Here is a 13,136-nt window from a genome sequence, read left to right on the forward strand (position 1 = left end):
CACACATCCTTTAAACTGGCATATCTAGCAAACGGGTTAGATGGTTCTGAGACATTTGAAGCCGACCACCAAGTTGTATTTTTAGTATCATCATCATAAGCTTTTTGCCCTAGACAAGTTAATTCTCCTACAGAAGTATTATACATTATTCCTTTCCTTGCTATGCAAACATAACCTATGATGGAGGTCTTTAATCTCCACTCAGATTTACCTCTAACACTCAAATGATAATCGGCTTGTGTAGATATTAGTTGGTCAACTGCCTCAGAACCGGACATTACCTCCTTTGCTTCCCAAGGCCATTGGTCTCCCATGTTAGTACCTCCACACACATAGCAGTTGGTAACATTAAGACTACCGGCAATACTTTCAGCTAGGTCAATGAACAGGTTTTTAGCATTATGGGGGATCTTATTATCTATACTCATCTCTTCATAAAAGGAATGGTATACTTGATGAGTCTGGGAGGATACCGTATCAGTCTCTATTCCTATAAACAATAATGTCCCAGGATCTAAACCCGTCCCGTATATCTGAAACCCAAATAAATTTCCATACTTATCTAGGAACTTGTCGGGGTTATTAATAAGTATATGGACTGGGTTGCATTCCATAGACTTACAATAAGGGCTAGTCGGCAACTTAGTCACTATCATGTCTTTATCTACTGTCTGTCCCCAAGTCGCCCACCCCACACAAGACCAATATGGGCAAAAGTTATAGTCTTTATTTGGGCATCTAGGACTTACATATTTATTTTTACTACTGGGACAAATATATTTATCATTAGACCCATACGTTCTCTCCCATCTAAGATCCCCACATACATTCCACGGTTTTCTACCACTTGATATCGCCTTACATGCATCAAATAGCAGAACACCCGAAGAATATACGGATTCTAACACCGTCTTATTAATTAGGGTCCCCTGAGGATCTCCATTCCTGAGAGTCAACCAAATTGTACGAGGTTGATACTCTGGACTGAAGCACTTAGGTTCTCCTACTCCTAAATGGCACACACTATAGTCTATATTTAGGTATCTACATCTTGATACCTCTCCTTTACATTCGTATTGTGAATGCCAAATTAGGGTTTGGGAAATATGGTTACCTGTTCTCGTAGTCTTAATGCATACCTCACAGCTAGGAGTGTCGGTACCTCTACCTTCCTGAATATAAAAACACATGTAAATAAACACAATCAAAAGCACATCTTTCGCCGTCATCCTCAGTCTTCGTCCGTGCGATGGAACCTCAGCTTCCAGGATGTGAGGGCTGCAGGGAATGGAGTTCTGCTCGTCTTCACAGGTGTCCCTTCGAGACTTTCCTGGCTTATACACTATGTGTTGGTAAGCGGACAGGCTTTATTATGGCCTTCTCACTCACACCTGTAACAATAAAATTTGTAATCCACAATAATTCCTCGTTACTCCCACTGAGTAGTGCGTTTCAACCGGATCTTGCAGGGATTCTCTGGATCTACTGTAACTTGCCAAGAATCGACTGCTGCTGGTTTAACCCTGGAGTGATGTATCCACGGAGTTACTTCGGCTACTTTTATCGCTGTAGGGGTAGACAAAAGAACAACATAAGGACCTCTCCACTTGGGCCCTAACGGTACATTATTCCACTCTTTAATCCACACTTGGTCTCCTGGATGATAACTATGAACAGGGGGATAAATATTCACAGGTAATCTATCTTGTACCCATTTCTGTACCTCCTCCATAGTCTTACCCAACTCTACAACCTGCTGCCGGGTAATTCCTTCTCCCAACTGACTCAAATCCCCCCTTAAGTTACCAAGTACGGGAGGTGGTCGCCCATACATAATTTCAAAAGGAGAGAGGCCCATCCTTCTGGTAGGGGTACTGCGGATTCGCAATAGAGCTATGGGTAAGAGAACGTTCCACTTAAGTTGGGTTTCCTGACACATTTTAGCCAACTGGTTCTTAATAGTTCTATTCATTCTCTCTACCTTACCAGAACTCTGGGGTCTATATGCAGTATGAAGCCTCCACTTTATACCAAGCATATGAGTCAGTTGTTGTAGGCACTGGTGAACAAAAGCTGGACCATTGTCCGATCCTATAGAACAGGGTAGTCCATATCGGGGTATTATTTCTCGTAGCAGGAATCTTACAACTTCTCCTGCTTTCTCTGTACGAGTAGGACATGCTTCTACCCAGCCTGAATAGGTGCACACAATTACCAACAGGTAACGATGTCCACCCGATTTAGGCATTACTGTAAAGTCTATTTGTAGATCGGACATGGGGAGTCCCCCCATAAACTGGACTCCTGGTGGCTTTACTGGTCCTTGTCTTGCATTATTCTTAGCACACGTTACACATCTGCGTACAATGGCCTGAGTCAAGTTGGACAATCTTGGTATGTAGAAATGTTTCCTGAGGGATTCTTCAGTACTGTCTCTCCCAGAATGTGTCCCGTTGTGATAATTTTGGACAATTTCTACCGCTAGTGATGCTGGTATGACTATTCTTCCATCTTCTAGCTGATACCACTTGTTCTCCAAATACTTTCCCGGTTCAGTCTTTAACCACTCCTCTTCTTGAGCTGTATAAACTGGAGTCCATTGGGACAGTGGAGTTGGTATAAGAGCAGCTATATGCCCCACATACTCCTGTCTTCCTGATTCAGCAGCACGCTTAGCTGCACTATCTGCCATCCGATTTCCCTTGGTTACATCACCATCTCCTCTCAGATGCGCTCGACAATGTATGATACCGACTTCTTTCGGCTCCCACACTGCTTCCAATAGTTGTAGGATTTCGGCTGCGTATTTGATTTCTTTGCCTTCTGAATTCAGTAGTCCTCTTTCTTTATACAAAGCTCCGTGGGCATGAGTGGTTAAGAACGCATACTTAGAGTCCGTATAGATATTCACTCTTAAACCTTCAGCCAATTGTAACGCTCGTGTTAGTGCTATTAATTCTGCCTTTTGTGCTGATGTTCCTTTCGCCAGTGGCCGAGCTTCTATCACCTTGTCTATTGTTGTTACTGCATATCCTGCATAGCGGATCCCTTCTTTCACATAACTACTGCCGTCGGTATAATATTGAACATCGGGGTTCTGGATGGGAAAATCACGAAGATCTGGTCTACTTGAAAATACTTCATCCATTACTTCCAAACAATCATGTTGACTTTCAGTAGGTTGCGGCAAAAGGGTAGCTGGATTTAAGGTGTTTACAGTCTCTAAATGCACTCTTGGGTTTTCACACAACATTGCTTGATACTTGGTCATACGGCTGTTACTAAACCAATGATTTCCTTTGTAATCCAACAACGTCTGTACTGCATGTGGGACTCGTACATAAAGTTCTTGACCCAGAGTGAGTTTATCGGCTTCAGCTACTAGCAGGGCGGCTGCAGCTACGGCTCTTAGACAAGGTGGAAGTCCGCTGGCCACTGCATCCAGTTGCTTAGACATGTAGGCAACAGGTCTTTGCCATGATCCCAAGTACTGTGTCAATACTCCCACAGCCATTCTTCTTTGCTCGTGTACATATAAGTAGAATGGTCGTGTGTGATCAGGTAGACCTAATGCTGGGGCACTCATCAAAGCCTTCTTCACATCTTCAAATGCCGTTTGCTGTTCTTGGGTCCATAAGAAGGGGTCGTGCTCTGTACCTTTGATGGCTGCGTACAGAGGTTTTGCCAGTATCGCATAGCTGGGAATCCATATCCTACAGAAGCCTGCTGCCCCCAAGAATTCTCGCACTTGTCTTCTATTCTTGGGTATTGGTATTTGGCAGACAGCTTCTTTTCTCTCTGGCCCCATAATCCTTTGACCTTCAGAGATATGGAATCCCAGATACTTGACAGTTGGCAAACACAACTGAGCCTTCTTCCTGGACACCTTGTATCCTGCCTTCCAGAGAATATGTAGTAGATCGTGCGTTGCTTGCTGACATTTTTCTTTTGTAACTGCTGCTATCAACAAGTCATCTACATATTGTAACAATACACATTCTCCTGGGATAGACTCGAAATCCAGTAGATCTTGACTTAGAGCTGAACCAAATAGGGTAGGTGAATTTTTAAACCCTTGGGGCAGTCTTGTCCAAGTCATTTGGCGTTTTGAGCCCGTTACAGCGTTCTCCCATTGGAAAGCGAAAATACATTGGCTTTCTGCGGCAATTCGGAGGCAAAAGAAGGCATCTTTGAGATCTAAGACTGTGAAGTAAGTAGCCCCGCCCGGAATTAAAGCAAGCAGGTTATATGGATTGGGTACAACTGGATGTATACTAACAACCGCATCATTGACTGCTCTCAAGTCCTGCACAGGTCGATACTCATCTGTACCGGGCTTTTGAACAGGCAGCAATGGGGTGTTCCAGGGGGAAGTACAGAATTTTAGGATACCATACCGTATGAACTTATCCAGATAGGATTGGATGTTCTTCTTAGCCTTCTGTGGGATGTGGTATTGTCTTAGGCTCACTGGATAAACCCCAAGTTTCAGTTCAATTTTTATAGGTGGAATATTGCGGGCCAGTCCTGGTGGGTTGTTCTCTGCCCAAACTCCTGGTATGTTAAACAATGTCTCATCACTCCTAGGGTTTTGGCTAGTCAACACTGTATAAAGTCGCCACTCTTCTTCCTTTGGTACGGATAAAGTCATAATACCTGAAGGTCCATTAAACTTTAAGGATGTTGTTCCATTTGGTAGGAACGTAATCTGCGCTTGTAATTTTGATAGCATATCACGTCCCAGCAATTGGACTGGACATTCAGGCATATAAAGGAATTGGTGTTTTACTACGTGGCCTCCCAATGTACAGAGTCGACTTTTAAGAACCGGTTTTTCAGCACTTCTTCCAGTTGCTCCTATCACAGTAATAGTCCTTCCAGATGGAGGAGCAACTAGATTAGTCACCACTGAATGTTCAGCACCAGTGTCGATCATGAACGCACTCCTTTTTCCCCCTATTGATACATCGACCATAGGCTCCGCTCGACCAAGGGGGATGGAGCCCGGTCGGTATCAATAGTCCTCCATGACCGTGTCAGCCAATCCTACAAAGTCCCTACCTTCTCTATCGCGGAACCTTTGCGCTGCTGGAATATACCTGTCTTCCCTAACACTTCCTCTGTTCCCATTACTCCCTCTATAACCATTACTCCCTCCGGGGCCTCCTCTACCTCTCGCTCTGCCTCTAAAGTTTCCGTAGCCTGCCCTGGGTTGGTCTCTCTCGTACTGCTCTCTTTGCGGACATTCGTTCCTCCAATGCCCTTCTTCCTTGCAATACGCGCATTGATCCCTACTCAAAGGCTCCCTACTCCATCTATTATTGCCTCTATCTGGGCCCCGTTTATCTACGCCTGCGATCGCTACCGCTAGCATATCAGCCTTTTTACGCATCTTGCGCTCTTCCTCTTTCTTACTTTCTGTATCCCTGTTCATATAGACCTTATTTGCTACCTCCATTAGTTGGGTGATGGACATACCTGCAAACCCTTCTAACTTTTGTAGCTTGCGCTTAATATCTCCGTATGCTTGGCTGACAAAGGCGGAGTTAACCATTCGGGAATTGTCTGCGTCTTCCGGATTAAAGGGGGTATACAAGCGGTATGCCTCCAATAATCGGTCATAAAAGACACTGGGCGCTTCATCGCTTTTCTGGATCACCTCAACTGTCTTCGACATGTTAATGGCTTTCTTTCCTCCGGCTTTCATGCCAGCAATTATAGCGTCTCTATAGGCTCTGAGTTGAACCATATCAGCACCATTTACGTTCCAATCGGGATCAGTGTTGGGATAATGTGTTGCGGCCCATGCTGCTGGATTAGCTTGGTTCAAAACACGGGCTCTATCCTCTAGTGCTTTTATGGCTGCTTGATTTATTCTTGTCCTTTCCTCATTGTTAAATAAAGTCATTAATAACTGCTGGCAATCAGCCCATGTCGGATTATGCGTCTGTACTATTGAGGTGAACAGATCAGTCATAGCTTGTGGTTTCTCAGTATACGAGGAATTATGGGTCTTCCAGTTTAAAAGATCGGTTGTGGTAAATGGGACATATACGAAGACTGGGTCAGCGTGTGCCATTTGACCTGCGGCATCGATATAAGCTGACCCGGGATTCAGACGAAGAGGCATCTGATAGTGCTTTAATTGTTGGGCACCAGTCAACTGTCGGGTTTGGATGGGGCTACGTAGAGAGGCGTCAGTCATGGGTTCCGGTCGGGGAGAGATAGGGTATGGGGATGTGGGAGGTTGGTTTTGGGAAAAGGTCGTAAATAAAACACTTCGAGCCGAGCTAGATGAAGCTTGACCGGAAGTCTGAAGTGGCGCCAAATCAGGATATTCGTTTCTAATGGGGGTGGGTTCTGGTTCCGGAAGGGGAGATTTAGTACGAGGGGGGGTGGATCCTGTACTGGAGGAGGAAGCGGAAGTGGATGGGGGTAATGAGGGGAGGGCTGCAGGACTTCCTGCGTTTGCGTCACTTCTTCTTAACGGAAAGTAAGGGGGCGGCAAAGGGATCTCGGACTCAGGGGGCGTGTCCAAAATGGGCCTAACACCAGTCCTAGTGGACGAACAAGTCCTAGCTACCATGAGGCGACACTGCTCCTCGTGGCATGTCTGGAGCCATTTTGGCGAGTCATTTACGGCCTGTCTCCAACAGTCAATATAAGGAAACTGGCCGTAAAGTTCAGGCCTACCTGATACAGCCACGTGTAAGCGCTGTACCAGAGTTAGATCCAAACTGCCACGTGGCGGCCATGCCGCAACCAAAGTAGGCCACTCCCTAGTGCACAAAGTAACTAAACGCACAGGAGACATCTTAACCCCAAAATCACAAGTTTTGAATCCCTTTTTAAAATTCTTCACCATACAACCTAAGGGATCCGGAATCGTTGACTGCGACGCACCAATACTTAACAATGGAACGTCGTCGACAACGAATACTATACACGCGTACTATTCAACAGTCACACCCGTTTCCTCTGGCAACAGCACCACGTGGTACGGTTACCAAGTGAAACGTACACAATAACAATAAACACTCAGGGAATTCCCGTACACACACAGCTGTTACACCAGTCACTATATAATCAATATTATGCCCTTTGGCGTAACTATACAGTCACCCACGCTATAATTCTCTATATACGAATTACCCGTCTATAACACACCCCAGTAACATCGTCTTTTACAAATAGCGGTTACAGTACGGTTAGCATAGGTCAAAGCACAAGTTAAGGTCACAATACAATTATTAGTGGTTATGGTGTTAAACATGCAATGGACAACAATGATTAGTACTTATATACAGTGTCAGTAAATATACAGGGTTATGGTACCGTGCACTATAATACAGCAACACACTATTACCACTCTCGCTAGACGGCTGAGCTTGCGCTATCTAACAAGATATACACTTTACTAAAACAATCGTTAACACATTTACAATTCCCAACTAAACTATTGGCCAGTACCTTGAATGGACTACCTAAAACTATATACACCCGTTTTGGTTAGCCACACTGCCCAATCACCACATATATAGCGAGCTAGAGAACCGAATTTACACAGGCGCCTCTTAGTCGCACTATCAAAAGTCTAGTGGGTTCCAAATTTACACGCCTTCCCACTTAGCCCAGATAGGATGAGAACTAGCGAACCGAATTTACACAGGCGCCGCTTAGTCTCCCGGTCCCTCCGACCTAGCGAACGTAATATACACCCTAGAACGCTAGTCTAGACAAGACACCGGTGTCCGGCTAGGGCTATTTACACCAGGACCCCGCCTGACTAACCAAATCAAACGGTCTGACTAAAGAGCGTTCGATCGAGCGGTGCGCCTTCACTCCTTCCCTCCGACAGAGGGGGCAGATACACAGATTCAAAACCCCTTTGGGCCTACCGCACAATCGGTATACCCCTAGTGGGTCCTGCCGTCTAAAACAGCAGTTGTCTTACCTCCTCGTTCCTGAACCTGAGTTCACACTCATCGACGGGGACACCCCAGCACTTCTCACGTAGAGGCCGATGATCTCCTGGACAACAGACCAGTGGCGCCGAGACGAAGGGAGGTCCACGCAGAAGTTCAGGGGTGCAGCCGTAGAGAACGTGGGCAAAGATAGACCGTCTCACGCCTCTGCCTCTCAGCTACCGTTGAACGATGAGCTTCCCGGCCAATGCACCAAATGATACCGGAGAAACTGACGGAAGCCAAGCACAGAGAGATGGACACAGGTTTCTTCAGGAAGGAAGAGATTCTTTATTGGATCACCGATCGGGACTCAGAGGGACTAGCGTCACCAAAATACCACAAGTTCTGAGCCCCGGACAATAGTGCAGGCTCCTTATATAGGCATATAACTCCTCCCATATTAAGCTCCACCCGCACATTCTCTTAACCAATCAACACAAATAAGAATTAACTTCCTGTTTGACCGCATGGCTTGTCCAGCACAATGGAGGAGGGGAATACTATATCCTGTATTCTTGCACATGCTCCGTACACTACTGATCGTATCTTGCCTCGTGCAACCAACTGATCGATACGTCAGCATATGCACGTACACATGCCACGTGGTAATCTCGGCCTACTAAATTTATTTTTACCGAGATTCCACCACAGTACGCCAGGCTGCCTTTCCATCTTTCTGTATGGCCCACTGAGGGCTGACCCTGCAGGGAGCACTGTTTGAGTGCTCCCTGCAGGGTCCAATTGTGCTGAACATAGCGCAAGCACGTCTAATGATGCTGACACTGTGCTTGTTGGGGCCATTCCATGGTGTCCGCAAAAGCAGAGCACCTGGGAATGTCGGGGGACAGTACCCGGGAAATAATAACAAGATGCTGATATTTGTAGTATTACTAGTATATGATATGCTTTCTCTAACTTCCCTAGAATAACCACAATAATTTATGGTGCGTGGTTGTAACTGTGGCAAAATAATACATTTTAAGCAAAAGTAGCCGCACTGTGACCATAGGTAATGAATTGTTCCATATTAGTTTTTTCATACTACATTTTACTGTTCCCATTTTAATTTTCACCAGTTTTGAGTCTAGCGAATAAACACCAACCAGTGGTAGGCAACCTTCAGCACTCCAAATGTTGTGGACTACATCTCCCATGATGCTTTGCCAGCATTATGGCTGTAAAAGCATTAAGGGGGATAAAGTCCACAACATTTGGAGTGCTGAAGGGTGCTTCCCCTGTTGCTGTGATAAAGCTCTGCCTTCCCAGCAAGGATTTGGCTATCTGCTATCCTCTGAATGGTGAGCATTACAATATGTCTCTATAGATTGCTTTAGCGGCACACACTTTCCACTTGTTCCAGCACACTAACAGAAAGCGCTTCCTCTACAATCATGGCGGACATGTACTGTCGCGCTGCCGTTGCCATGGAGATGCACGGCGTCCTTCCTGCGTGTGGCTTAGCGCGCTGTGTAGTGGTTCCCACGATGTCATGTGACCCGGAAGTGGTTGTCTGTGTAGTTTTGGCGCCTTGGCTAGTGTTGCAGCAGGCTGACAGCTGATAGTGAGACTCACACGGCGGTAAGTGGGGGATTGTGGTTCATGGGGTACTGCTTTATTTACTAGGTGGGAGTTCGATTTGTGATAAACACCCACTGGCTCCCAGATAATTATGGCCAATGCTTTGTACTCCAGATACCAATAGACCACATCACCCAGTAGCCAGATGACTGTGTGGATATTTGTAATCGTAGTCCCAACACAACCTATATTCTATATGTTCCATACTGTATGTCCAAAGTCAGGGTATAAATAGTAACTGGGAAATAACCTGTGGCAGGTATTACAGACAGGAGAATTATAAATACTGAGATCTTTGTGCGCTGTTGCTTTTCTCGTAGACAGAAAATAGAGCATTTTCAATTACGTATACTGTCCCTACTTTGTCTAATTGGATCTTTTAGTTGCATTGCAATTCTAATGAAATTACCACTCAAGTAATCATATTGTGTAAAGATTCTATGTGTAGCAAAGATGCCTCTGCCACAATCTCCTGGAGGAGCCTGCTGGCTAGCCTCCTGCCCAAGGATTATGGGCCATGTAACCTTTAAAAGACTTGGTTTGTGTGGTTTCCCTTTTTAGTTCGGGAACCGAACAAAACACATGAAATGCGGACCACCTCTGGGCTTGTTAACCCCCTATTGACCGTTCCTGATGCCTTAACATTGTAAGTGTTCGGCTGGGTGGCCGTCATTCGTATGTACGAACACGTGGCAACTGAGTTGGTGGCCATCTAGCATGAACGCAGGCGGTGGTGTTCAGTCGTCGAGTGTATGGAACTAAAATCTGACACTTTTTTAACTTGCAAACACAACTGAACTTTGACGCCTGCTTTGTTTCTACTCATGTCAGGAGATCGCCGTTTGGTAGGATTGTTCGCATGAACTAGGCGAATAATAGCTACCTAGGAGCCAGAGGATTATTTCGGTATTTCATTCGGTTTTGGACTCCCAAAGGTGACCGACCTCTACTACTTTTCTTATGGAACTATTTTGGGCAGAAGCCATGTGTGCGGTCGGTCAAAATCTTACCTCGATGGCAATCCCAAACCACCGAACCGATCTGAGTGCTTTTTGGATATGATAGGTACTCAGATCAGGGCTATCTGGGGATGTGACTCTTGAGGGGGTTCCATGTATTTTGGGGGTAGTTTAGGTTTGTTTAAAAATTGTTATACCTTTCTGTACCTGAGTCACAAACACTGGCCAAAGTTAGCGTTATTTGTTTGTGAAAAATGCAAAAAACTAATTTAAATGCCAATTTTGGCCAGTGTTTGTGACTACTAAAAAGACTGGACATACCCCATTTGCAATACCTTGGGTTGTCTACTTTTGCAAATGGTATGCCATCATGGGGGTAATTCTCATTCCTGGGCTACCATACGGTCTCAAAGGCAATGTAACCAATCTGGCGAATTTCAATGTAAAAAAAGTGAAACACAAACCTTATATTTGACTCTGTAACTTTAAAAAAAACGCACCAAAAAACATGTACATTAGGGGTACTGTTATACTCAGGAGACTTGGCTGAACACAAATATTAGTGTTTAAAAAACGTAAAATGTATCACAATAATTATATCGTCGGTGTAAGTACTGTTTTTGTGTGAAAAATGGACACTTCACTTTCACTGATGATATCATCGTTCTAATACATTTTACTGTTTTGAAACACTAATATTTGTGTTCAGTGAAGTCTCCCGAGTAAAACAGTACTCCCCATGTACAGGTTTTATGGTGTCTTGGAAAGTTACAGAGTTAAATATAGTGCTAGCAAATTAAATTCTCTGGACTTTCTGCCTGGGTTATCGGGCAGGTCTCGCAAATTGTAATTAATAAAATGACTTAATTTATGTAAAAAATATTACATAAATATATGTAGAATTTAAATAAATAAAAAAATATATATATGTATAGATATATAATAATATGAAAATACAGTTAGAACCAAATTTCACTTGCACAATAAAAGAAGATTTTTAACTTGAAGACCGTGAGTGCTACCTATTCTACATATATATATATATATATATATATATATATATATATATATATATATATATATATATATATATATATGTGTATATATAATATAATATACTTATTTTATATATAATTGTGTGTGTGTGTATATATATCTCTCATTTTACGTGTATTTTGATATTATTTATATATATATATATATATATATATATTAAAATACATTTAGACTGTGTGTGTGTGTGTGTGTGTGTGTATATATATTATTATACACGGTTTTAAAACTTTATTAAACTTTTCTACAGGAAGCAGGGGGAATACCTGTCATTCCAGGCACTCCCCTTCCTCCCTATTAAATACTGTATAGTGACAAAGCCTTTTTAAAAGGTTACTCCAAGCACCATGACCACTTCAGTGATCTGGAATGGTCATGGTGCTGGAGTCTGTATGTGCAGTGTTTCGCTAACAAAACACGGCATCTGAGGACATCCAGCGTTGGCAAAACCACATAGGAAAGCATTGAGTCAATGTTTTCTAATGGGGTAGTCTTAATGCGAGCATGGCGCTAGCCGTGCATGCACATTAGGTCCCTGTCGGGGGAGGAGCAGGGGTGGTGCCTGACCCTGTGACGAGGGACATCGGCGCTAGATTCAGGTAAGAATTGACTTTGTGAATAGACTTTTGAGTGGGCTCGAACTTACATAAAGATGGAACGCATATGCTTTCCACTACAGAGTAAAAAGGACGTCTGCCACCATGGACGTGTTGATTTGATGGACGTTTTGAAACCAGAAGGATTCACAATGAGGCATGACCCGCAAATGAGGATTATAGACATCAGGTGGACCAGCCCCATCCCGATTGGCTGTGAGGCAATTTGGGAGGAGCAAACCAGGGTTTTTAAACCCAGGACTTGGTAGAATTGTCAGACACACGCTGAATACCCCTGAGGAAGTCTATTTATAGACGAAAAGCATAGGGTGAAAGGACACCATTTTTTCCTGTGTTTTACTGATTGCCTTCCCAAAAGATTTCTGGGTCCTGGAGGTAGTATACAGAATTTCTCCTGAGAGTAAAAAAAAAACTGTGGTGGGTTTTTATTTGTCTTGAGAGTGCATAAAATAAAGTGTTCTTTTTGATGTTATACAGTATTGCAATTGTTTTGTTTCTTCTCTCCTAACAAGCACTGAAGTTGGGAAGTAGAGAAGAAAGAAGTTCTACCAATATTTTCATATTCTGCCTGCTTTAATTTATGCTTGTGCTTTTTTACACTAGTTATTATCTGGTGTTTTTTGGTCTGCACCATTTGTGGTCCTTTCTGATTTTATTTTGTAGGTTGTTGTTTTTTGTTTTTTTTTTTTTTGTTTGTTTCTTCTATGTATATGTATATTCAGAAGAGCCGAAGAATCTTCTAAACATCTACTATTTTATAGGGTAACTTATTTTCATAATTACCCCCTTTTTAACCACTGGTGTTTTGATATTGCATTAGGGTTTTTTACGTATTTTGCTGGAATCGGGTAAGTGACAGAAGGGTATCTGCGCTGTGTGTGTGGGGGGCGGGGGGGGGGGGGGGCGTGAGCAAGTGGTAATACAGTGCTAGGAATACAATTTTGTATTCCTAGCACTGTAGT

At 43.7% G+C, this 13,136-nt stretch overlaps 1 protein-coding gene across 3 annotated transcripts in view; it reads left to right on the top strand.

Annotated features, from left to right (window-relative positions):
* The first annotated feature begins 9,309 nt into the window (after positions 1-9,309).
* RFC4 (replication factor C subunit 4) overlaps positions 9,310-13,136 on the top strand; it is a 32,947-nt gene continuing 29,120 nt past the window's right edge. For 2 of the 3 annotated variants that reach the window (XM_063441058.1, XM_063441059.1), the window contains exon 1: positions 9,310-9,545. The gene's annotated coding sequence lies outside the window, so the exon portion shown is untranslated. Of the gene's footprint in view, positions 9,550-13,136 lie in introns of all 3 variants that reach the window. The other variant, XM_063441060.1, reaches the window with a different exon arrangement.

The sequence above is a fragment of the Pelobates fuscus genome, chromosome 2 (assembly GCF_036172605.1).
Source record: "Pelobates fuscus isolate aPelFus1 chromosome 2, aPelFus1.pri, whole genome shotgun sequence".
Classification (NCBI taxonomy): Eukaryota; Metazoa; Chordata; class Amphibia; order Anura; family Pelobatidae; genus Pelobates; species Pelobates fuscus.